The 26,934-nt window shown below is 41.4% G+C and overlaps 1 long non-coding RNA gene across 1 annotated transcript; it reads left to right on the forward strand.

Annotated features, from left to right (window-relative positions):
* Positions 1-26,934, forward strand: LOC307198560. Its single transcript, XR_013831644.1, has 3 exons — positions 1-141; positions 22,797-22,895; positions 26,695-26,934. It is a non-coding gene; the product is annotated as an uncharacterized lncRNA (long non-coding RNA).

Consider the following 26,934-nt stretch of genomic DNA (forward strand, 5'->3'; position numbering starts at 1 on the left):
GGTACAGGAATCCTTGCTTCAGCCAACTGCGGAGAGTACTGTGTTTCATCTACACAAAACCTTCGATGTAGCGTTCCCATTTTACAGATGTGGAAATGGAGGCTCAGAGAGGCCACGTGACTTCCTGAAGTTCACTCGCTGGTAGGTAACAGCACCTGGACTCCCACCTCCAGATGCTCTGTCCTTTCAGGCGCACCTGTTTCCAAGTCACTTACCTCCATTTCCCCCAGTTATTCTTAAAAACAAGAGAAAGGCTAGAGTGAATGATCTTAGGAGGCCTTTGGGATTGAGGTGGCAGAGAAAAACTTGAACTAGGTTAAAGAAAAGGGTTGTGAATCTTATCACAAAGCCTGGATCCTGTTGCTTTTGAAACCACATGGTGAGAGAGATTCTCTGATAGCAGCAAGCAGGGCCTGGGAGGGGACCTGAGGGCTATTGTATTTCTGTGTGCTGTGTACACTGCAGCCTGCTTGATGCTGGCTTCAGCTTGCTTCGTGCTTAAACCGCTTATTAAAGTCTAGACGCAACATAAAAGCACGTAAATTGGTTCCAGCCATCTCTAGTAAAAACTTCAACTGGAGCTGGGAAGTGATTGGAGCATCTCTCGGTGTAATTAAAATTGACTCTTAAAGTTTCTTTAGCTTAATTGGTAACACTTTCTTTGGAAGTTGGTGAAAGCGTCTTGCTGGGAAGGTTAAATGCATTTCTGTGTATAGATCAGAATTCAAATATAGTTTTATGGACACATTTACAGTTATGTTCTACCCGGGTGGTCTTTTTTTCCTGTATCTTTTCTATTTAAGATTTATGCTGTCATTCACCACAGTCTAAATGTGTTTTGATAAAAGGAAAAAAATGAACCGTCGCTGACGCATTTCAAACAGAGTTGGTAATATTTTGAAGCTTTCGGTAAATGGAATGGCAGTTTGGCTTAGCCCAAGCTCCTTTCCCTCAAGCCCTTCACGTTGGAGTCTAGTGCTTGAACTTTGTTTGTTATCCAGAAATTGAAAGTAGCTACTACTATTCAGCTGGGTCCAAAGGTAGGAAGCTGGGTACTTTCTAAGATGGTCATGTCCTTGCTGTGGTCAAATGCATTTGACCCCATTATTTGAGACCACGAATGTTTATACACATGAATGTGTTTATATGCACTGGGACTTTTCTCCCTCAGTTTTGCTTCTTCAGGGATCTGTCAATGTAATAGGTTCTGATAGTCAAGAAGCCCATGCATTAAAATTTTTGGAGCGTGATCAGGGATGAAGCTCCTAATGCCCTGAACCATCCTTAATTCAGAGTTGGGGGAAGACCTGCTGGATTTTACATTCGTGAGCATTTACTCCCCATGATTCCCAGGGCCATGACTTGATTCTTGCCTTGGCATCTATTTCCGCCCATCCCTGTGGAACAGAGGGGCCAGCCATCTTCAAGTCAACCTCAGCATTGTCTCTTCATATGTGTATGGGGGGCAGAAACAACGCAAACATTGTTTTGCATGCACTTCAAATGTGTATGGGGTTTGCAAACAGTGTTGTTATGAGAATCATAGTGGAAATAAAAACTGCTCTGGTCCTCGGATCTAAGTGCAACAACTGTTCGTATTTCTGTGTTTTTCCTAGTACTTGTCTGCAGGTAGGTATATTTTTATGTGGTTTTCGTCTTCACCATATAGATATAATTTTTAACCAATAATCTGTTTTTTGAAATAAATAATAAAAGTTACATTTTCCCATTAGGTATATAATTGTAGAACATTTTAAAATATAGAAAAGTGTGGTACCATTATTCAAAGAAAATGCCTGTTAACATTTTAGTGTTTATTTCTTCAAATTTTATGCATGCATTGCTATTCTTTCTACATAATTTGATTACGTTACATGTATAATTTTGTTTTCTGATTTTTTATTTCATATGATGTTAAGTATAATATTGTAAACCTTTGATAAATATCAGTTAAATTGTTACATAATATAGAGAATTAACAGGCTGTAATTTGCTTTAGCATTCTTTTATGAAGATAATGTTCCCTATTATTTTTTGCTATTATAATGCTGCAAATGGGTGTGAAAATCATAAATTCAGGGTTTTTTTTTCTGTGTCCAGGATTATTTTCTTACTATAGATTCCCAAAGATGAAATTTTGTGATCAGAGGTGATAAAAGGATTTCAGGCTCTTGATAATATTGTCAATGGCTTTCCAAAACAGCATTCAATTTACAGTCTCACTAGTGACATATAGGCTACCACTCTTGGTTATGGTTATTTTCTTTTTAAAAAAATTTATTTATTCATTCATTCATTTATTTATTTTTGACTGCGTTGGGTCTTCGTTGCTGTGCGTGGGCTTTCTCTAGTTGAGGCAAGTGGGGGCTACTCTTCGTTGTGGTGCGTGGGCTTCTCATTGCAGTGGCTTCTCTTGTTGCGGAGCACAGGCTCTAGGTGTGTGGGTTTCAGTAGCTGTGGTGCGTGGGCTCAGTAGTTGTGGTGCATGGGCTTAGCTGCTCCGTGGCATGTGGGATCTTCCTGGACCAGGGCTTGAACCCATGTCCCCTGCATTGGCAGGTGGATTCCTAACCACTGTGCCACCAGAGAAGGCCCTTGGTTATGGTTATTTTCATAGAAAAATGGCATCTTGTTTAATTTGCATATCTTTGACTAACACAGTTGTCTAGTTCCCCCTTTGTTACCCAACTCTGACTCTTCTCAAGTAAATCATCTGTTTTCATCCTTTGCTCACATAGCTGTGGAATCTTTGTGCTTTAAAAAATATTGATCTGTGTTATATGTGTTATAGATGTTAAATTTATCTTGATCTTTGTACTGCAATTTTTGGAAAAGTAATGTTTGCTTTGCTTTGTGGGTTAGATACCATTTCTACTTATTTGTGGCAACTCTAGGTATTCCAGAAGCGCAGTGGTGATGTCTTGAGCTGACATTACCTCTGCTTTTCAGGGAGACAGACATGCTTCTCAGCGTGGCTTCCACATTCTGGGTGTCAACCAGGAGGTCCTCACATCACTTCTTTGCATATGGAAATCCTATTTGCCTTTGAAGGCCCAAGTCACACATCATCTTTTCTTCCCATTTCCTGGTCGTCTTCTTCCATTGCTGTTTCCTGTTTAATAGCCCTGATACTTTGTGCTTGATTAGAGAGAGAACCCTTCTCAGGATGTAGAGAATTTTGGGGGTAGGGGGAATTTTCAAGTAGGTTTTCTTTTCTTATAGAGCCATGTAGTGTAGCTATTGAGGTCCATCTGAAGATGGGCAGAAAAATATGTAGATGGGATAAAGGGATGTGAAGCTCAAGGAAGAGTGAAAGGCATAGTTTGTTGTGTTTTCTTAGCCTCCTGCAGATGGTTGAGGGTGTGTGTGTGTGTGTGTGTGTGTGCGTGTCTGTCTGTCCGTGTGTGTATGTACATGCATTAGCCTAGAGTCTACTGAAAAGCAGAGCCTGAGGCAAGGATTTGTGTGCAGATAGGTTATTTTGGGAAATGATCCCAGGGAGCGGGAATGGGAGACTGGGGAGAGTGCCAAAAGGAGGGAGAAAGCCAGTATCATGGCATATTATTGAGCTGGTTTTTGCTGTGGACAACTGGGGCTCAGTCCAGACCCACCAGAAGCCATGTAGGATTGTCTTCTGAGAAGAAGAGATCATTTATCCACTGTTTTCCATCCCTCATTGTCAAGAATGCCTCATGGGTTGTTAATTCCCTCACACTTCAGGCTTGCACTTGTATCAGAATGGATGGTTGGATTCCTGCTGGCATCCCTCGGGCTGTGGTGGAGAAAGCCCCAGGACAGAAAGTGAGAGGTATGCAATGCAGTTGGGGTGTGATGTCAGCTTCTGTCACGTGCACGTGGTTGCTGCAGCAGTGCTATAGTGAAAAGGTAGAGAGACTGTAGGTAAGGCACGGGGTCAGATACAGTGTGTGTTGTAACTTCATATACGCTTTTTTAAAATTTAGTCTGTTGACTTGGCATCTGAGTAGAGGCAGCGTCCATTTACCCTAATCCTGAGTTTTTCTTTCTGACCCCACACCCTCACTTTCTTTCATCAGAGTTACCCCCCCATTCCCTTCTCCCACCTCCTGTGTTCTCCAGGCCTGACTGAATAGGACATTGCATTTCCCCTACCAAAGTGATTGGCTCAGGGTGGGTATGTGATACAGTTAGAGTCAAGGAGACCCAGTCATGGCTTTTCTGGGACTGTTAGAGAGTGATTTCCTTCTCTTTTCCGCTGGAAGGATGTAAGACTGTACCACTCAGAACTCGAGAAAGAAACAGACAGTGGAAAGCAGGGCCAAGATCCAAGGAGAAACCAGGTCCTGATGGGGTGGCATTGTTTGAATTCTTGGATTCAGCCACCCATGGAATGTTTCAGTTACGTTAGCCAGTTAAATACCTGTTTTTGCTGAAGCCAGTCTCACTTGGGGTTTCTGTCACTTGCAACCAAAAGAAACCAATAGATACTTTGAGTTTACTCCCATTTAAGGTGAATCTTACCTTTTTACTTTATTCATGTATTTATTTATTCATTCAAGTAATATTTATTGAGTGTCTCTGGTACTATGAAAAAGCTCAGTTTCCAGTTGCATGGAGAAAAAAGGGATATAAATTAAAGCTCAAGGTAACTGTAGCCCCTGGAATATTGCCTGTACTACCTTCAGGTAGGTGTGGCTTTGAGTGATAGCTGAGTAGCCAGAAGACACAAAGGAAAGTTTTTGATTCTTAACATAACTCAAGAGGTGGGAGAGAATCAGGCCTGAGGGAAATTGTGTGTGCATGTGTGAAGGGGCATACCTTTTATTGAAAATTTATAATGGCAGTAATATTTGTAGAGTATCTAGAAATTGTCACCAAATATAGTTTTTGTTACTTGTTGTATCCGTTATCTATTGCCACAACAGTGCAGCATAACAAGTAGTCACAAAGCCCGAGATGCATATGACAGCAAACACTTTTGTTCCCACATCTGTGGTTTGGCTGGGGGTCCTGCTGCTCTGAGCTGAGCTTGGTAGGACTTCCTCCTGTGCCTGTTATCAGTTTCCATTTGGCTAGCTAGCTTTGCTGGTCTTGGCTGGACTCCCTCACATGTCTGAGATCTTGACTGGGACTAGTGGGGTCTGCCCCACAAGTCTGTCTAGCCAGGGTGTGCTTGCCTGTGAAACAGAGGAGCAAGAGACTAAGTGGAAACCATGCACGCACATTTCAAGCTTCTCACATCACCTCTGCTGATGTTTAATTGATCAGAACAAGCTACGTGGCTGAGTCCAGGGATTAGAGGTAGGCATTGCACTATTATGCAGCCAAGAGCAGAGATTTAGGGAGAGGCAAAGCATTGAGGCCATTTTTGCAACCTGTCTGCTACACGAGGTTGGCTCATATATAGTTAATTAAAATACATATTCATGTAGTTAGTTTGGTTTGTTAGAGTTTAAACCACTTAGTCCCTGAGATCCCTGAATAATAAAGGTCTCCACAGATGAGTGTAGATCAAGTCAGCTCTCCTTCAAACACATGGGACTTTCCCTTTTCTCCATAGAAAGAACCCAATATTTTGAGTCTTTTTTTTTTTTTTTAATAAAAAAGAAAAATGCCTCTTGGACCTAGAATGTCCTGCCTTCTTCTATGCAGCTTTAATTCCCTGAGCCAGAAGCTATGTATGTCTTTTTTGCCAAGGTCGGCTCTGGGCCTATTATTTCCACTGTCTTATTGGAAAAAAAAAAAGAAAGAAAACAAAATTCCTACTATGTTCTTCCTCCATATGTTACATAGACTTTTTTTTTTTTTGCGGTACGTGGGCCTCTCACTGTTGTGGCCTCTCCCGTTGCGGAGCACAGGCTCCGGATGCGCAGGCTCAGCGGCCATGGCTCACGGGCCCAGCCGCTCCGCGGCATGTGGGATCTTCCCGGACCGGGGCACGAACCCATGTCGCCTGCATTGACAGGCGGACTCTCAACCACTGTGCCACCAGGGAAGCCCTACATAGACTTTTAAAAGGGCTGATAGCTTCAGGTATGAGTGGACCAGAAGAATGGCTACAATTAGCTTTTTAAGGACCCTGTTACAGTTTTACTTTCAATTTTCTGATGTTATGGATATTTGATGTATTTGGCCTTTACAATCCCAGGAAGTTTTATCTAAAACAAGTCTTAAACTTTTTCCTGGCAGTCCTTTATAGGATTCCAACTCTGAAGGGTGATTGGGGTCAAGAACCTGTGTGGACCCCTACATCTGGCTGTCATTTTTGATTAACTGCAAGGACTTTGAAAGTGGGTAGTGAAGATTTGAAACCAGGCTCTAGCACTTATTAGTTGGGTGGCTGAGGCAGGTTATTTCATTGTTTTCAGCCTCAGTTTTCCCTCCTGTAAAATGGGTGTCACAATACATACTTCACAGAGTTATCATGAGGGTTAAATGAAGTAATGCAAGTGAAGCCCTTTGCCCAGTGCTTAGGAGATAGTAAGCCCTCACTTAGTGGGGGTTATTCTTATCTTACCTTGTGAACTTGTCTCCCAGTCACTGTCATCAGCGATATCCTTGAGCACCAGTTACTCGTCTGAAGAACCTCCTTAGGTTGGTGATGGCTGCTCGGAAACAGTTTCTAGGCTTGCCACGGAGGACTTCAGGAATGACTCCAGCAGGTGGGCCATGGCAGGAGGAAGCACATGGAGGCTTTTCTCATCATTATCAGCTGCTCTTCTTCCGCCTCAGACTTCTTATGTGCCTCCCTGCATGTCCTTTCAAGGGGCCCTCACTCTCCAGTAAGGCATTATGAAGATACAAAGGCGAGAACCAGTGGCTCTCAAATTTGGCTGCATAGTAGAATTGCTTAGGAAACTATAAAAAGCATGGATGCCTGGACCCCACCCTAAAGATTTTGGTTTGCTTCACCTGGAGTGGGGCTCAGGCATCAGCATTTTAAAAAAGTTCCCCATGTGATGCTGATGGGTATGTAGACTGAGAACCACTGGGGCAACCTATCTCAGGGCTTCCATGCAAGATTTCCAGTTCATTCTGCTTTTATTATGGTCCTTCTTCTTGTCATATGGTTGCTTCAGCTTATAAACATTGCTTTGGAAGAGGTGTTTCTTTTCTTGATAGGAAACCAGCATTCTCTGGTGAATAAGCTAATGGCTTTATCATGATGTTCTGGGAGCTGGTAGTGCCTGACGATACAATTAGATTTGTAGGCTGATTGGGGAATTTTCCTTTGTAGATCCCAAATGTCCTTCTGAAAAGTGGTAACCCAAATGTGTGCAATAGGAATGATTTTACCTGACATTTAGGCCATTATTTATACTTATCCATAAGCTTTCACATTTGATATGAGAGGTATTGCAGTACAGTGAAGGATCCCAACGTAGGAGTTGAAAAATATGAGTTAGAATTACTTAAGTCATTAATCAGTTATTGGGACTTTGGCTATAGCTCTTAAATTCTCCGAGACTTTGTTTTCTTACTTGCCCTCTAGAGAATTCCAGTGTGAGGTGTAGACTAGACATCACTGTATCTTTGTCCCATTCAGCAGATGAGGAAACTGAGGCATAGAGTGGACATGTGAGTCACCAAGGCTTATGCAAAGGCTTGGGACTCATCAAAGTCAGGCCCCCATGGCTCATGTGCTTAGCCCAGTGTAGGTACTACTGCCCCACACTAGCTAATTGTCCAAAGGGCTGGAAGGTGTATTGTTTCAGCTGCAAGAAATGGGAATTAGAGGACCAGCTCTGTGCAGACACACCAGGCCCTTCCTCCTCCCCATTCCTATTCTTCTGCCCTCTCCCTAACTGCTGGGCCAGTGGAGAGGCCTGTGAGCAATGGATTCCCTTTCATGGTGCAGGTGAGCGATCATAAAAGCTCAAAGTCTCCTCTATTGTGTTGGCACTGGCATGTCTGTTCTTGTGGCCTTCTTGGAGCACAGAGTCAGAGAGCAGTGGTAGAGACTGCCTAGATGTTCCCCAAATGTGCTTCTTCCCGGCCCATAACTGAAGTACATTTCCCAGCCTCCCTTGCAATTTAGTTAGGCTGTTGACTGAGTTCTGGTCAGCAGGATGTGGGTGGGAGCAACGTGTGCTCCTTCCAGGCCCTGAAAATCTCCCGGGGGATGTCCTCTGTGGGGTTTCCATCTCTTTTCTTTCCACCATGGAAGCCGTCTGTTTGAAGACTCTGGTGAAGTAACAAGATAGGAGCCTAAGTCGCTGGATCAGGGCTTGAAGAAGAGCTACGTGATCAGGAAAACCTGCATTAACCAAATTATATGGGCCAAAACTGCTATTTTGTTAAGCCTTGGAGATTTTTTTTTTTTTTTTTTTTTTGCAGTACGTGGGCCTCTCATTGTCGTGGCCTCTCCCATTGCGGGGCGCAGGCTCCGGATGCACAGGCTCAGCGGCCACGGCTCACGGGCCCAGCCGCTCCACGGCATGTGGGATCTTCCCGGACCGGGGCACGAACCTGTGTCCCCTGCATTGGCAGGCGGACTCTCAACCACTGCGCCACCAGGGAAGCCCATAGCCTTTGACATTTTAAGGTTTGATTACATTACTACTTTAAATAACTTTGGAGGAATAAAGAGAGGATTGGTGGTTTGGTGGGGTGATGCTTCTCTCATCCAGAGTTCTCTATGGGATCAGTTGAAACCACATCCTTCTGGAGCTCCTTCCTCTGCCCTGTGCTGCGTCTGTCACTGTCTTACAGGTTTCACCTGAGGGTCCTCCCTTATAAACCACATGCTCAAGGATCCCCATCTCAGACTTTGTTGCATGGGGTCCCAATGTCCAAACTAGAACCTAAGGGCAGGAATGTTCTTTCATTCTCCATTGAATTTCTAATTACCCAATGAATGAATGTTTAAGTGCCTTATATGTTTAAGTCACTAGACACAGTGAATAACTCTAAAGAACTGTAAGTCATGAATTTGGCTCTGTGTTTTCTCAAGACTCATCTAAGGTTACAGTAGTCCTCCCTTATTTGTGGTTTCACTTTCCTTGGTCTCACTAACACCCACGGTCAGTAGCAGTCTGAAATATTAAATAGAAAATTCCAGATATAAACAATTCATAAGTTTTAAATTGTCCTCAGTTCCGAGAATCATGATGAAATCTCGCTCCATCTGGCTTGGCCCTGCCTGGGATCCCCAGCCATGGACATAGTCTGCTCCTGGTATCCAGCCACCTGCAGTATGGCTCTATGATCCAGAATCACCGGAAGCAGATGATCCTTCTTCTGACATGTTGTCAGTAGGTCAGTAGTAGCCTAATGCTAGGTCACAATGCCTACGTCATTCACCCCTCTTTATCTCATCATGGAGGCATTTTGTCATCTCACATCATGACAAGAAAGGTGACTACAGTATAATAAGGTATTCTGAGAAAGAGACAACATTCACACAACTGTTATTACATTAGATTGTTATAATTGTTTTATTTTTATTATTTTTGTTGTTAATCTCTTAATGTGCCTAATTTAGAAATTAAACTTTATCATAGGAATGTATATATAGGAAAAAACATAGCATATGTAGGGTATGGTACTATCCATGGTTTCAAGCATCCACTGTGGGTCTTGGAGCATATCCCTGTGGATAATGGGGAGCGACTGTACTCTTTCTATGAACCTTAAGAGAATGTATAGAATATCACATTTATTTTTCATTGTTTTCTCTTAATGGGCAGCAATAAAGAGATACTACCATTTTATTTAACGCTCTTATTTTTAAATCCAAGTGAGGTTTAATTGTGGAAGTAATTTTTAAGACAATTTTTCTTTTCCTTGATTAGTTCTTTATATGCTTTTTTTTTTCCCCCCCTGAAGACTGGGCATCTGGGAGAATTGCTTTTTTTGAGTAAAATTTGGAAAGAATTTCATATAAATTATAAAAGTTAGCCTGGCTGTGTAGGCAAAAAACATATCCATTTTAGAGCACTTTTAAATCCAAACATAATTCCTTTAAAGAACACTGTAACAGACAATGTGGCCTTTGCTTTGGAAGGCCTGCCTCTGGCACAAGGGAAGTGGGGGCTTCTCAGTTGAGCAGTGCGAGAGAAACGGTGAAGAGCATGGAAAAAGCGATTGCTTTAAGCGTACTGGCTTTTCCTTTCATATCTGCGATGTGATCCTATTATTTTGAAGCAATGAGGTCATTTAAGTGTGCCTGGCTGGAGATTTGCTATTTTCCTCTATTCTTTCCTTTAAGTCTTTTTGTCAACCATGTTCTCCTCGACTAGCAGAGCAGCTGTCTGGGTAGTTATAATCCCATTAAAAAGGCCTCTATTACGTCAATAATATATTTATAGAGAAATTAGTCACCTGGGGTTGTTGGGTGATTCTTCTGTTTAGACATATTGTACCCCAGAAAAGCAGGACTATCCCCTTCTTGTTAGATAAGGCCTGCTGCCTTGTCACGGTGCCATATTGGCTGAAACCGATTAGCAATTAACATGGAACATGCCTTCCTCTGTTTGCAAAGCCCCCTTAATCTTTGCCACTGATCATATTCCTCTCAAGCTTTTCTGATAAAGCTGAGATTGCAGATGTGCCTGGGTGTACAGGGCTTATAGTATTTAGTGAAAATATGACAGGCATTAAATGACCATCCTGGTGGGAAAGGTGGGAAATCTAACCACAAAAACTTTCTAAACCTGCTCAAGTGCATTTGAGCAGTATCTTCACATTAGTAGTGCATCTTCCTCCACAGATTCCATTCTTTTTTCTAAAGAGATTTTACATTCTTGCCATCTGAGTTCAGGTCTAATTATCTCCTAAGAGAAAGTGGAAAGGCAAGGGGCTGAATTGCAGTAAAGGAATACGTGAGATTATTAAACTATCCACCATTAGTAGGTTGAGGTTTATTTTTTGCAAACTCATCATGTTTTGCAAGCCATGAAAAATAGGGCACTTTTTATTAGCAGACTTTAAGGAGGGTAACACTGAAGTCAATCCCTATACTATGGCATGTCCTTTGTACTGATTTTTCTTTATTTTTTCAAAACATGAAGGACTGATTTTTGAGGCACAGAAAGGATCCTCTTCGAGGATGGCCTCAAGAGCACTCACTGTAATTCCTCAATAGTTTAGGAAATGCCTGGAGGCAGAAAAAAGTCATCTATTGGCTAGGTGGCACTTACTCTCAAAATGTTGGTGGGAAGTTGTAAATAGAGGCTCAAAGTAAAGCAACCTTCTGAGTTTCAACTGTTGTTATCAAGTTTCAGTGCCAAGTAGGCGTTCAGGAAAACCCTAATCAAATTTGCAAAGCAGACCATAAGATTTAAATAAAGGGGTATAAAACAGATGAGTGAAGAAAAAACAGCAGTATTTATAGAGCACAGTTGAAATTTCCTCAGCTGTTTGGAATTATTTAAAATATCAAATTTAAAGTGAAATTTAAAGAAGCAAGAGGGGTTGGCCAGGTCTGTAGTTATGCTTGTTAGGTGTTCTGAAAGTTCCCTCCAATCTTGCCCTCTAGCTATTTCCACTCCTCACCTAGAGAAGTTTTCTCACTGGCCTTCTCTGTGTTCTGCCGACAACCCCCCCACACCCCCCACCCCGTGTAGCGCTTTGCCCTATTCAGAAAATGTGTACCTTTCTACCTTGGGTGTATATAGGTTTACATTTGAGAAAATTGGGAATAAGGGTGGAGGACTATTAAGACATCAAATTGTGTAGGTTCAGGAAAACTGCTTATTTTTTGCACTTGCGTGAATTCTAAATTTTAACAAACTAGCAAACCCAAGTGATATTCACTAGAGAAACAACCTGTGGTGTTTCCACAGCCCCTCATGCTCATATTTACTTTCAAGGCCCCCAGGACTCAAGATGCCAATTTCCCACATAGCTGGTAAAGGGCCATATGACAGCACATCCTGTCTTGATCTTAATTGCATCTTCTTCAAGTTTATTTCTCCTTGTGACCTCAGGGAAATTCTCTGAGCATGGAATAATCTCGAGCAGTGCTGTCCAATAGAACTTTCTGTGATGATGGAGGTGATACCTGCATTGTCCTGGTCAGTAGACATTAGTCACCTGGGACTACTGAGCCCATGAAATGTGACTAGTGTGACTGAGGGACTAAACGTTTATTTCGATTAAATTTTAATTTGGGCTTCCCTGGTGGTGCAGTGGTTGAGAGTCCGCCTGCCGATGCAGGGGACACGGGTTCGTGCCCTGGTCTGGGAGGATCCCACATACCACGGAGCGGCTGGGCCCGTGAGCCATGGCCGCTGAGCCTGCACATCTGGAGCCTGTGCTCCGCAACGGGAGAGGCCACAGCAGTGAGAGGCCCGCGTACCGCAAAAAAAAAAAAAAAAAAAAAAAAAAAAAAAAATTAATTCATTTAAATCTAGTCTCATGGGGCCACTGTATTGGTAAACTCTAGTGAAGTAGGGAACTTGTCTAGTAGCTAAGATGGGGAACAATGGTATGAACCACATGTCTTGAGATACAGAGTAATGTAGTGACTGAGAAAGTTGACTCTGGAGCCAGACTGGATGGGTTCGTGCTTTTTTGAGCTGTGAAGTTGTGGTACTTGCTTACTCTCTCTGTGCCTTAGTTTCCTCATCTATAAAATTGGGACATAGTGGCAAAAACAGTATCTACTTCATAGCATTTGTGTAACAATTTATTGACTGATTCCTAAAAAACACATAGAGTAGTGCCTGGCATACCAAAAGCCAGAATTAAAAGAAGACAATACCAATGACACAATAGTCCTGAGACTCTGCTTCTGGAACCCATGAAATAAATTAGGAGGATTAAATAAAACACTGAGCTATTCATAGATGCTCAATCACGAGAGTTTTCATTCCTCCTTTTCTTTACTTTCAGCTAACCTTTTTCACTATTAATTAATTCATATAGTCATCTAAAAAATAAAACTGCTCTGTGCCAGTCTTGTCCTGGGGGCTGGAAAAATAACAGTGAACAGAACATTGTACTGGTCAAGTTCATAGTCAGGTGGGAGAGACCATTGAAGATTGAATGTAAATATAGCCCCACTTCTTCACCTCTCTCTGTATCACACCCCTTTATCATGTGACTTTGCAGCAGCTCTTAGCAAGAGGAGTCCTTCTTCTCACTCTTAAATCTGGGCTAGCCTTGTGACTTGATGTGACCAATAGAATGTGGCAAAAGTAACCTTGTGCCAGTTCTCAGCCTAGACCTCAGGTGGCCTTGTCCATCCCCACCCCCTTTCTCTCTCTCTCAGATCCTGGTGTGACTGCTTTGTGAACAAGCTGAAGCTAGCCTTCTGGAGGATGGAGACCATACACACATGGACCAGAGCCAAGTCAGCCCAGTTAAGACCATCCTGGACCAGCTAGTGCCCACACAGCTGACCACAGATGCATAAGCATGCATAACTGGGCACAGCCCATGAACTCATGTTTGAAGTTACTGAATTTTAGGGAGTATTTGTGGGAAGAAATCACTCACTGATACAGAGATAGTCCAGTCACCGTTGCAGTAATCATTGTAGAGTCATAGAGATAAATACAGGGTCTCCTAATGGAAGACATTGCTAAGCTGAGGTTTGAGAGATAAAGATGAGGGAAAGGCAGGTGTCAGGAAGATGGAACAGCATGAGAATACTGGAACAGAGAAAGCAACAAGTTATTTTCTACCTGCTGCCAGGAACATAGGAATATAAATATTCTTTTACTCAAGGAGCTTCTTATGTAGCTGTGATGTCAAGATCCACACGTGAATAAAGAAGTCAGTTCTTACACAAAGTGAACTTACATAAAGTGGTCCAAAAAGTGGGAAGAGCACACAGAGAGATCAATGAGGACTGAACGAAACAGCCAGGAAGGCTTCTTGGAAGATAAGCTAACTGTGATGGGACTCAAGGAATGTGTAGGACATGGTTGGGAGCACAGGAAAAAGGAAAATTTTCCTGGAACCATCTTGGGAATTTTATGGGAGGGCCCATTGAACACCTACTGTGTGCTAAGCCTTGTGGGAGGAACCATGGGAGAAGAAAAAGAAGCAGGAAACACAACCATGTCTTCATGAAATTGAGAGTTACGCTTGCCTTTGGGGTGCCAAGCTCCTCTTAAGTTACATCTTGGCTGTTGCACTTCATAAGCTCAGCCTATCATTCATTTCCATCTGCATTGTTGAGGCTGTTTCTTTGTGGCAGGGTGTAAGGAGAACCATGAAATTGTAGATCAATGAGTACGCTTTTAGATGTTCTCCATAGCAGCTAGGGGCTTGGTGGCCAGTTTTTCCAGAAGATGTCTCATGGCCACTTTCCAAAGAGACTGGAGTGTTCCATTTCTTAGCCCCCTGAATTGTGGATTTCACACTGTGCTGAAGATCTGAGCCGCAGGACATCTGCGCCCGTTGAGAGCTTTATCTTCTCCCCTTAAAATTGCTACTGAGCCTCCTTAGGATTTAGAGGCTTATGTGGTGTTTTCTTAGCCAGAAATCTTTGTAAAGCTTGATTATCAGAAATAAAACAAGAGCAACCCCCATCTCCTGAAAACAGTGCTTAAGAAAACCTTAGCTTGCGGGGAGGGGCAGTCCAGACAGCACTGGCATTAGCTCAGGCTGGCAAACCTGGGCCGAAGCAGGGACTTGCTTATTTGGGAGAGACATATTTGTTGAATCATAAAGCTGCCATCAAAACTAAGCCCAGACATCCAGGGACATGTGTGGAGATAATTCATGCCATCTGCTTTTCCAGTTTGCAGATATCTTTAGGACGACAGGGTTGGGGGATGGGGGCAGGCAGTGATTGTAAAGACCCCCAGGAGCCCCCCTGGCTAGTGGAGTCGCCATCTCTAGCCCTGTCTGCTCTTATCTAGGATTTCCTCATGGGCTCTTGAAGACATTTGAAAATAAACAAGTGAGAAAGTTTCTCAAGACCATCCGAGCAATCCATTCTGACACTCCTGAGACAGTGGGCCAAAGCCGGTCCCTCTCTATCGCTTTTCATGGTCTAGCATTCTGAGATTCTTTTCCTTATTAGTTCAGAAGTGAGATTCTACATGTTACTGTCAAGTGCTCTGGTCAGAGCTTTTGCGTTTAGCCACGATTTTAGAGAACTATTGTTAGAATGGAGACAGATACTTTTAATATTATCTGTGGCTTCTGGACACTCATTTCAAACATATTTAAGTATAGGAGGTAGTTTCTGGCTAAGAAAGTTCCTGTGGTAACTGGTTTTTCTTGATTTATAATAACCATTTGGAAAAAAATTGCAATTTATATCAGATAAAGGGGACATTTCTATAATATATAAAGAGTGCTTACATATCAATAAGGATAGGCCAGAAACCCATAGAAAGATGAACTAAAGATATGATCAGATAGTTCTCTAAGAAGCAAATTAATCAAATTTATCCTGCATACATAAATAGCCACACAACCTCATCCGTAATAATAAAGATGCATATTAAAACTATGATAAGGTAATTTTCGCTTCCCAGATTAGCAAACGCCTTAATGTTTAATAGTTAGTTGAAAAGACGTGAAGAATATGGAACTCTCATAAATCATTAGTGACCGCATAAATTGGTACAGTTTGGGAGACAATTTGGTACTAGCTACTAAAATGGCAAATGTCCTTTGACCTTGAACTCTACTTCTTGAAATTTATCCTACGGAAATACCCACCCAGGAGTGAATTGTTGAACGCACAAAGTTATTCATTGTGGCACTATCTGTAACTGCAAAAGGTTGGAAACAATTCTGAATGCCTATCAATAGGGGACTAGATAAATATATTATGGTACACCATAATACACAGTATTATGCAGTAGTTTAAGAGGATGAGGCAGATCTTTATTCATTGCTGTGAATACTATCCAAGATGTATTGTTATGAAAAAAATGCAGCGTGCAGAAAACTTTGTGTTGTGAGTTATCAGTGTTAAAAAAGAAAAAAATGTATTTGTTTTTATGTGCATAAAATATCTTTGAATACACACACACAAAATGAAAATAGCGTTTTCTTTCAGAAGGTGGGACCTGGGTGCTTGGAAGACAAAAATGGGAGGGAGATGTATATTTTACTGTATATCCTTTTGTACCTTTAGAATTTTGTACCACGTATTTGACTGTATTACCCATTAAAACTCTGAGCTCTAATCAGAATTCTCAGATAAAGGTTTCTTTTAGATTCTCTTCTCTCTGAAAATTTGGAATTATTCTTCCTCAAGCCCACATGAGACTATTTGATTCACAAAGCCACAGCCCACCACTGTCTTCTCCCCTTTGCCTAATCCAGTGCCTGGCAGAGAGCAGGGTCTCAAAAATATTTGTTAGAAATAGAAAGGAAGGCAAAGGATGCATGAGATGACTTCATACAGAGGCTTGCCACTCCCACTGTGGAGACAGTGGGGCTGGGTTATGCCCCGCCTGATTTACAGGGGAAAAATTTTACATTAAAATTGGTTACTTTCCTTTTTAAAGGAAAACTGAAGAAAAGAAATGGACTTACTTGAGAATGTGGTATTAGAAACCTGTATATGGATAGAGCCACTGTCTTAGCCACAGTCATGGTCCTTGGTTACTGATGAAGTCTTTCTGAGAGGAATGAGAGACAGCAGAGGAATCTGTAGGCATCATCTTGACCAGTGATGTACTGGTAAGAGTTTAATTACTGGCTTCTTGGGTGAAAAAACAAACCTTGGTTTGTAGTGTTTGCCAATTTCCATGGGGTGAATTCCCCCACCATAGCCGATTTCAAGCTACCAATGTGACATCTGTGAATATGAAATTGGGAGGGTATGATGACAGTTGGCTCTTGTGACCCAGTAGGAGCCAAGTTCAACTGATCCCAGGTTAAGACCAGGAAAGAATTTTCCTTCCATAATTAACAGCAGAGGCTTTAGAATGTAAACAAACTCTGAAGGGTTGGAGTCTTAGAAATATTTTGTAATTCTTCTAAGCCGGTGGTTCTCAAAGTGTGGTCCAATGGCAAATTCTTGGGCCATTCCTCCAAACCTACAGAATTAGAGTCTCTGGGGACGGGGCCCAGCAATCTAGATTTTAAAAAGCCCTGCAGGTGATTCTGCTGCATGCCAAAATTTGAGGTCCACTGCTCTAGCCTCTATTTTCTCTAGAAAGGACCAGGAGTATTTAAAAAAAAAATGCAGGGCTGTAGTAAGGATTAAACAGAATAATGATTATAAAGCACTTGGCACAGGGGATATTAACTGTGATAACGAGGGTGACTTTTCAGTGAGTCAGCCACACATTTAAGAGGCATTTAATGAGTTTGAGGTATGCTCGTTCCTTTTCTTATGTCCAAGGGCAAGAGGTATGCTAAGAAGGCACATCTGTAGCTTTCTGTACAGTTGGACCATATGTAAGTATCATTTTTTTTAATTGAAGTATAGTTGCTTTACAGTGTTGTGTTAGTTTGTGGTGTACAGCAAATGGATTCAGTTTTATGCATATATATGTGTATATATATGTGTGTGTGTGTGTGTGTGTGTGTATGTGTATATATATATATATATATATATTCTTTTTCAGATTCTTTTCCATTATAGGCTATTATAAGATATTGAGTATGGTTTCAGTAAGACCTTGTTGCTTATCTATTTTATATATAGTAGTGTGTTTCTGTTAATCCCAAGATCCTCATTTATCCCTCCCTGGCTCTTTCCCCTTTGGTAATCGTAAGTTTGTTTTCAATGTCTGTGAATCTGTTTCTGTGTTGTAGATAAGTTCATTTGTATCATTTCTTTTTTTTTTAGATTCTACATATAAGTGATATCATAGGATGTTTGTCTTTTCTGTCTGACTTCACTTAGTATGGATAATCTCTAGGTCCGTCCATGTTGCTGCAACCATGTGTCATCATCTTAATTCTTATAGCATAATTTGGGAGCGGTGAATACCAGCATTATTTCCCTTTAGCATGCTTACGTAGAGCTAGATGCCTCAGACTAAGGCTATAGAGGCGATTTCCCTTCAACGCCCAGCTCCTTGGCACCCCCCACCCCAGCCTTTGCTTAACTGATTAAAGCAACTTATCATATGTGTCAAAAACCAGTCTCCATGAAAAGAAGACAGGAGATGTGGGGAACATGTTTGGAGTTCTAGGACTTGAATCTCAGGAAACGCTTGGAGTTGGGTAACAACACTTGTGATTTTGGAGAATATTAGCTTCAGTTACTGAGCATCTACTACCTACCGGACGTTATAACATGACTCTTCGCCATAGGTATTTTCCATCCGTTTTACAGATGAGGAATCTGAGATGGAGGTGTTCAAGGTCACAGAATAGACAGTTGGATTCTTAAGAAAGGCACAGAGCCAGTCTCTTTTCCTCTATGCATCTTTTTTCCCCCTTATGCTTGTCACTGATATGTATCTTAGGAAGAGAAGGGCCACTCACCCCTATTGCAGGGTTTTTTAAACATTTTTTTGCCTTTGGGCATATTTCAGAAATTCTCATACCAGAAAGGTCCATGGTAGTCTTCCCTGAAGGTACAAAGATGAACTTCTGAAGGAGTCAGTGCAGTATGGTGGTAAGGGCACAGGGGTCCTGCAGACCTGTGGGTGGATTCTAACTGTACCACTTATTAACTCTCTGACCTTAAGTACATGATTTTTTTATCACTAAGTGTCTTAGGTCAAATTCCTTAGAGGCAGAGACTCAGATGGAGATTTTTGTGCAAATGATTTATTAAGGGAGCACGCTCCCAGGAGAACTCTGAAATAGAATGAGGGAAGCATGGAAGGGAAGGGGAAGATACTGAATGTAGAATCCAACTTAACTGGAATCTAGGTTCAGCCTGATTCCACGGAGAGCTCTGAAGTGTAAATTGTACCAGAGAATTGGTCTCAAGAGGGTCACCCTTTGTACCCTTGTGTCAGTTTTTGTCTAGGGGCTTCCATGGAGGGGTGCAGTCTCCCCATGAAGTGTTATGTCTCAAGAAGGCAATTCTCAAGAGAAGGCATCTCAGCATCAGCAGCCATTATTCACAGCAGCCAGGTCTAAATGGGATCTGAACAGGGTAGCAAGCTCTGACGATGGTCACTCTCAGCTTTTCTTTTTAAAATGCAGATACTTGTGCCCACTCAAAGGGGGTATTATAAATACTAAATGATATAATTAATTCAGAGGATTAAGCACAGTGCCAGGCACAAAGAACACACAAAATCAATGTTAACGTCATTTTCTTTCCTATCTAGTTTAAAGAGAGTGTCTTCGTTTCTCTGGCTGAGATGAAGGATATATTCTCAAATAGCCTTCAGGTTAGAAGAAGAAAATATTCTGGAGGGTTATTCACTTTTTCATTCAAAAATATTTCATTTAGCACCTACTGTTTGCAGTTGTAATAAGACACAAGATCCCTGCTCTACGGGGGCTGCCATTCTACTGTGGAGGAGCAGACAATAAGCAAAGAAATAACTCTGGTAAATATTGGCTTGTGATAAGTACTATAAAAAATGTATGTTGCGGGGTTAGGATCCAAAATGACTGGAGAGCTACATTAGACTAAGTAGTCAGGGAAATCCTCTCCGAAATGACATCGACTTGAAGGGCAAGAATGAGCTGGTTGTTCAGAGTTGTGGGAGAAGATTGTCTCAGGCAGAGAGAACAGCTAATGCAAATGTGCCAAGGCAAGAAGAAAGTTGGCAAATTCAGCATATGCAGAGGAGAAGCCAGTGTACTGGAGTGCAGAGCACCAGGGGACAATGACCGGAAATGAGCCCAGAAGATGAGGTTGGAAGGTGGGCACAGGCTAGACTCTTCAGAGCCACAGTAAAGTATTCTAAGAAATTTAGATTTCAGTATAAGTCTCAAGGGAAGCCAGTGGTGAGTTTATACAGGGGAGTGAAATAAATGTGTATATATATATATATATATATATATATATATATATATATATATTTAAAACATCATTCCAACTGCTTTGTGAAGAATGGATGGTAGAAGAACAAAAGTGGAAGCAGAGAACTCAATTAATAGGTCATTGCAAAGATAATGTTGTGTTGGAGCAAGGTAGTGGAACAGAAGAAATAGATGTAAACAAATTCACAAAGAGATGTAATGGATTCACAAAATGTTTTGGAGGCAAACTCAGTAGACCGTGTTGACAGATTGGATGCTGGCCATGAGAGAAAAGGAGAAATCAAGGATGAATCCTGTATTTATGACCTGAGCCTTTGGACAGATGGTTTAGCTATTTACTGAGACAGGAAAGACCAAGGGATCTTATGTATCACAGAAAGAGGGAAGCAAATGAAAGACAAGGTATAAGGAGTGAAAAGAAAGAAAAGGAACATGGCACATGTACATAATAAAATGTAGAAAATGTAAAATTAGAAAAAAATGGAGTAAACAAGAGTTTAATTCTGTTGGCTGGAAAATTTGATGCACAATAATGTGAGATGTGTTGGAGTTTGAAAGGCCTATTCAAATGAGTTTGACCTGGTGATCAGCATTTTTCAGAGAATGGCAAATGCAAATTTATTCTTCCAGTTCTTCTAGGAGGAAGTAGTGTCTGGGGGTATTTAGGTTCTGGAATCTTGGAAGGACTGAGGGTTTACTTACTTTAGAATTATAAGTGTTTTTTTTTTTTTTTTTTTTTTCCCAAATCTAGTCATCAAAGCCATAAGTATCAGGGATAAAGTTCTTTTCAAATGGGAATATTTTCTGAGTGGTATACTTTGAAAATCTCAATAGATGGGTAGAAAAACAGCAAAATCTCAGCTTTTTCCATTGGCCCAACTTCTTCTGGGGGGGCGAATAAGAGGCAGGAGCTAGCATTCTCTTTCCATCATATTCAGTAGTAAAAAATCATGAAACAAATTTAGCATTTCTTCTTCAAAGATTTAAAATTAAGAAAAATATTTTGGGGTTGGAAACTTGGGAGCGATGTGCTGTGCTGATCTGTCCGTCCAAGACCAAAAATTCCAGTGAGCTTAGAAGAAAACACAACAGAAACCCTCCTGTAGCTTTGTTCTTGGTTAACTGTTCTTCCTTCAGGGCAGACCTTATTCTTCCCAATTAGGCCTCCTTCTATTTTAAATATTTTTTAAGAACCCCAAAGGTTAAAGAAGAACGATCAGTATAGAGGTGGTTGAGATGTTGAGATTATTTTTCGTGGTCATATTTTTATGTTCCTGAAAGCAGCTCCCAGGGAGCCAAGGGAAGGAGCGGGGATTCCTTCAGAGACATCTGAAATCATTTAGTGGTCACGCAGTTGAAATTGGGATCTTCCAGTGAGGAATCTTTCTTGCTTCTCCTCCTCCAGTGGCAAAGGCTAAGATCTTGGTGCAGTTAAAGGGAGGTAGTTGTGGGTCCTAGCTGAGAGTTTTGATTGTGCTAACATCTCCAGTCACCTGTGAACTTATCTGGGTGGGTATTAATTAGAAACCTTAATGGAATCAGCCAGTCGCTAGCATCAGGAAATTATGCCAAATTCCAATACAATTGAGATGACTAGAGGGAAAAGCATTATTTTTTTCTTTCTTTCATTTTTTTAAACATCTTTATTGGAGTATAATTGCTTTACAATGTTGTGTTAGTTTCTGCTGTATAACAAAGTGAATCAGCTATATGTATACATATATCCCCATATCCCCTCCCTCTTGCATCTCCTTCCCACCCTCCCTATCCCACCCCTCTAGGTGGTCACAAAGCGCCGAGCTGATCTCCCTGTGCTAAAAAGCATTATTTCTTGATATCTACTATGTTCCTAGTCCTACACTGGACATGTTATACATATTACTGGATTTATTCCTCACTTCAACACCTGAATATTATAATTTCCATTTCAGTTCCACGTGATTGTAGTCCTGCCTAGCTGGATCTGAGGTGTGGATACATCAGGCAGGAGAAGTTGGGTGCCATCTCTTTCTCTAGGTTACTGTTTATATTGACTGATTTTCATGAGATTCTAGAAATTTCCAGTAGGAGGAAAATACCTTGAATTGAAATGGACTTGGCAGGGGGAAGGGTTATGACAGAAGCCAAGCTTCATGGAGGGACTCTGAGATCTCAATGAGAATTCCTTCCAATAGAAGGAAACAGCATGATGGGGCAGAGTCTGCAATAGTATCTGCATTGATGTTGCTTCTGGGTTTAGCACTGAGGCTGGCACATGACATTCTGATAGCATGCATGAGCCATTGGAAGAAAAGGGCGATATTTGCAAACTGGAACTCTAGTTGACTCTGTCCAGTGGAACTTTCTGTGATGATAAAGATGTTTATATATATTCTGTCCAATACAGTATTCACTGGCCACATGGGACTATTGAGCATTTGAAATGAGGCTAATGTGCTGAGGAGCTGAATTTTGATTAAAGGGCCACATGTGTCTAGTGCTCAGAACAACTACATTTTTTAGTTCCTACACTGCTGTTGGACCCCCACAATTAAGCATAGCTTGGTAAAGCCTAGTAAGAGGCGTGGAAGGCAGTGGGGGCAAAGGGCGGTAGAGCGTGGAATGAGAGATGGCCGAGCATACAGCCTAAATAAATTTAGAACTTGATAGGAATCAGCTTATACTGAACTTGTTGTGTAAGCAGGGGGAGTTTTAGAGCTGGCTGAATATGTGCATTAATGACCTCATTTGGACCCACATGGCAGTGAGCTTTAGGTTACAGTCAGAAGGGACCATTAGGCTCGTTGCTCAGCAGGGTGTTCAGCACCTACTATAGTCCTTAGCACATTGTATGTGTTGAATAAATATTTGTTTTGGATGAATAAATGGATACATGGGACATAAACTCACCTGAGATCATTGTCTTGGTTAGCTATTAACATAGTAATGCTGCATAACAAACTGCCCCCAAAACTCAGTGACTTAAAACAAGGTTCATTTATTCTTGCTCATAGGTCAGGAGATTAGCTGGAATGGCCTGTGTCATGTGAATTCATCTAGGGACACAAGAAAGCTCTTTTCAAGGAGATGGCAACAGCACATGACTTCTTTAGGTGAGTGCTCAGAACTATCATGCCGTCACTTCCATCCACATCCCGTTGGCCAAAGCATGTCTCCTCACTAAGCCCAAAGTTAAGGGCTAGAGAAGTACCTGATGGCCACAGTTCAAGGGGGAGAACTATGAAGTTATATATCAAGGAACATGGTTCAGGGAGGGGTAAAAAATTGAGACTGCAGATTTGATCTGCCATAATCATGTGACGAGTCAGGGAGTGCATACCGTTTTGTCCAGTTCCAATGTCTATGTTTTTTCCTCTGCTCCAAATGCTTCCTGTACAATCAAAGACAGTTTTACCATGCATGTGACTCCTAGACTCCAGGGTGGATGTTATGTTTCCATCCTTTAAAAAATTTGATATTCTGCTTTTAAACAGTTTGTTATTTATCTCATTGAATGATTGTCATTTTTGTGGTACTGGACTGCAATCAATCCACATGATTTGGCTCTGTCATAAAGTTGGAGGTGTAGTCTCATGGAGCTTCAAAGAATCTGTTAGTCTGCACATATTTTTGCTTTAATCACGGACCGTCTCAGTTACTAAGGGCCCAAGATGCTGCTGCCAATGGCTGAAGCGCAAGAAGGTGGAATTTTCAGTCCCAGTACAATGCGTTTGGTTTTCAACTTTGAGGTTCCTTGCTGCTGTCAGAACCTACCATTGCCTTTAAAAATTTTTGTTCACTTAAAAAAATGCATACAGCAAAATTCTCTCTTTTTGGTGTATAATTCTATGAATTTGACAAAGGTACATAGTCATGTAACTACCAAGACAATCAGGATATTTCCATCACCTGCACAATTCTCTTGTGAACTACCCCTTGGTAGTTCATCCTTTCCCACACATCCGGTCTTTTCTAGAATGTCATGTAAATGGAATCATATTGTGTGGCCTTTTGAGTCTGGCTTCTGTTAGTTAGCCTGATGCATGTAAGTCTCGTCCATGTTGTGCATATCCTAGTTCGTTCCTTTTTGTTTCTGAGCAGGATTCCACTGTAGATGTTTGGCACTTCGTTTATCCATTCTGTGACTGAGGGACATTTGGCAGTTTGTTTCCAGTTTTTGGTAGTTATGAAAATCCACTATGTATATTGGCATATAGGTTCTGGTGTGAATGTAAATTTTCATTTCTCTTGAAAAAATACTTACGGAGTGGAATTGCTGGATTGTATGTTTTGTTTGTTTGTTTTGCGGTACGCGGGCCTCTCACTGCCGTGGCCTCTCCCGCCGCGGAGCACAGGCTCCGGGCGCGCAGGCCCAGCGGCCATGGCCCACGGACTCAGCCGCCCCGCGGCATGTGGGATCCCCCCCCGGACCGGGGCACGAACCCGTGTCCCCTGCATCGGCAGGCGGACCCTCAACCACTGCACCACCCGGGAAGCCCCAAGAGTATGTTTTAATATTCCAACTCCCTATTAGAATATTGGAACCCAAACCAACCTTTTTACGAAACACCCAAATTGTTTTCCAAAGTGGCCGCACCATCTTGGATTCCCATTAACACTATGTAAGAGTTCCTACTGTTACTTTTTAATTTCTCTATTTTCCTCTTTGCCACTTACTTCCTTATATGAATTTGCAAACCCAGACCCCATCTATTTCCTCAAATTTATTTTTTGCCTTCCCTGGTGTTTTAAAAGAGGCTATTGCAGGTCTTTTATCAGACCTGTTTTGGAATAAAGTGCATCACTATTCTCTACATGGTGTAATAGGTGAGAATATTGGAGTTCAAGGGCATGAAATTAGAATATAATTTGCTGTTAGTGCACTGGTCATCCAAGGGCCATTTTCTTTTCTTGGTGACCTCAATACAAAAATAAAGGTGCTGATCTAGAAAATATGTATAGTTTCTATAAAGCCAATTCAATGATTTCTGGTTTCTTAGCCTTATCAACCTACCATCATTTCTGATATTTATCAAGCTGAATTCCTGACTTTGGCTTTTACCATTTCAACATGTGCTGGCCTAACTTTCAGCTGCCAGCACTGCCTTTATTTCATTTGAGAACATTCTCCTGTCATCGAAGGCCATTCTGCTCATGCACATGGCAGGTTAGAGTACCATGGAATCAACACCACCAGGAACAGTCATCAACCACTGATGGAAGGAAGAAATAGGGTGAACTTGTATAAACACCCCATCTCCCTCACCCTCTGGGTGGGGTAACTCTGAGGTTTGTGGATCTATACTGGCTTCAGCGGTTCCCCAGTGGGTTTAAGTTCCAGTTGTCCACAGTAGTAATTTGCTTATAAGACGAACTTCATTGGCTGCCTTCCTTCCCTGCTTGGCTTCTCTACTCTCTTATTGGTGCTCCTCTACTTCCCAAATCAACCAGTCAAAATCAGTCCTTGACTGTCTATTTTTTGGGGAAGCCACACCAAGACTGGACTCTTCCTGATTTCTCTCCTCAACTCCCTTTTTTGGCTGCCTGCTTTCCTGACCTCCATGTGTTCTGTTCTCCATTAACTGAGTCTATTCAAACTTCTGTCTAGTTCTCCAGGTCCTGACGTATTCTAAGTGTCCCTGCTCTCCTGCAGCCCATGAGCATGGTGTAGCATTTGCTATGGTGGAAAGATTATGGCTGTGGGAGACACATCTGTGTGAAGTTGGATGAGTGACTTAAACTTCTCCAAATATCAGTTATGGCACCTGTAAAATGAGGTTACTGGATCCTATCATGAAGATGGTTTAGAACCTTAGAGCTCCTATGGGTAATTAGTGGGTGGTGTAGGTCAGCAGCATAAGTTAGTTCTCTTGTTTCTCATTGTCTGATCACTTAGAGACCAAGTCTTATTTCTTTCATGGCTGACCACTTTTCAAGAGCACATGTCAAGGAGTCTGTCTGATTTTATCCATGGTATTTTGTTTTTCATTGATCTGGGAATGTTATATGATATATTTGTGCCATAGTTCTTGTCTTAGTAGATTATTTCAGTAAAAGAAATAGTTCTTTCAGTGTTGCAAATTAGGAATTTAGGCAAAAATTACAGTTTCATAAGTGAGTACTGAGATTGAGTGAAAGAGGAAAGTGTGGTACAAAAGCAGTTGTCTTATTTTTGCTTTGAACCCAAGCATAATAAAAAAGAGAAGACTCAGGGCAAAACAGAATCTTAGATTTAGAAACAACATGAAGAGTCACCTGGTAACAATAATTGTAATGGCTAATGTTTATTGAATACGGGAATGTGTGCCAGGCAGTGTTCCAAGTGCTTTTTAGAGGCTCCCTCCACAACAGCCTTCTGAGATCGTTATTATCACCATGCCCATTTTACAGATAAGGAAACAAGGCCAGAGAAGTTAATTAACTTTCTCAAGTTTACATGGCCAGTAAGTAGTGAGGCAGGAGTCAAACTCAGGAAGTGAGACACCATAGTCTACACTTTTAACTTCTGTGCCATGCCCTCCCCCACCCCTGCAGCCTGAGTAGCCCTGTCTTGGAGAATCAATGGTTTTCAACACATTTTGTTTCATGTTGAATAATCTTGGTTTTTTTATCTTGAGTATAAATCAGCTTCTAAGTCTCTTATACTTTTTGATCCTAGTTCTAACTTTCAGAAAAGATTATTTCTATCTTCAATGCCTTTTGAGACTTAATCCAACACCCTTGGGTTTTCCCTCCTACAATAAAAATAGGCCCTAAAAATTCTTGCTGAAAAATCACTTGTATAGTATGTGTATTCACAATCACAAGAAGGCTGTTGCACATCCCTACTTGTCATTGCTGGCCCTGTTTCTTCACCCAGCCATCAATTTGCATTAGCTTTCTGTCATGCCTAACCTTAGGTTTGTTTTCAAGGAAGAAATGTTCAAAAGGACCAAATGGAAGCAGAAGTTCAATATTCTACAGGAAGAAATGAAGAATTCCAAACACAATAAATATGTGGGTAAACATACAATTTATTTTGTCTATGTTCTTGTTTTTTTAAAATGATAATTGACCAAAAAAAAAGATCATTGACTGTTTCAAGCAAAATAAACAGTGTATTCTGGGGTTTACAACATATATAATAACAATCACATAAAGATAGAAGGGAAG

This window comes from Stenella coeruleoalba (assembly GCF_951394435.1).
Source record: "Stenella coeruleoalba genome assembly, chromosome: 15".
NCBI classification, from domain to species: Eukaryota; Metazoa; Chordata; class Mammalia; order Artiodactyla; family Delphinidae; genus Stenella; species Stenella coeruleoalba.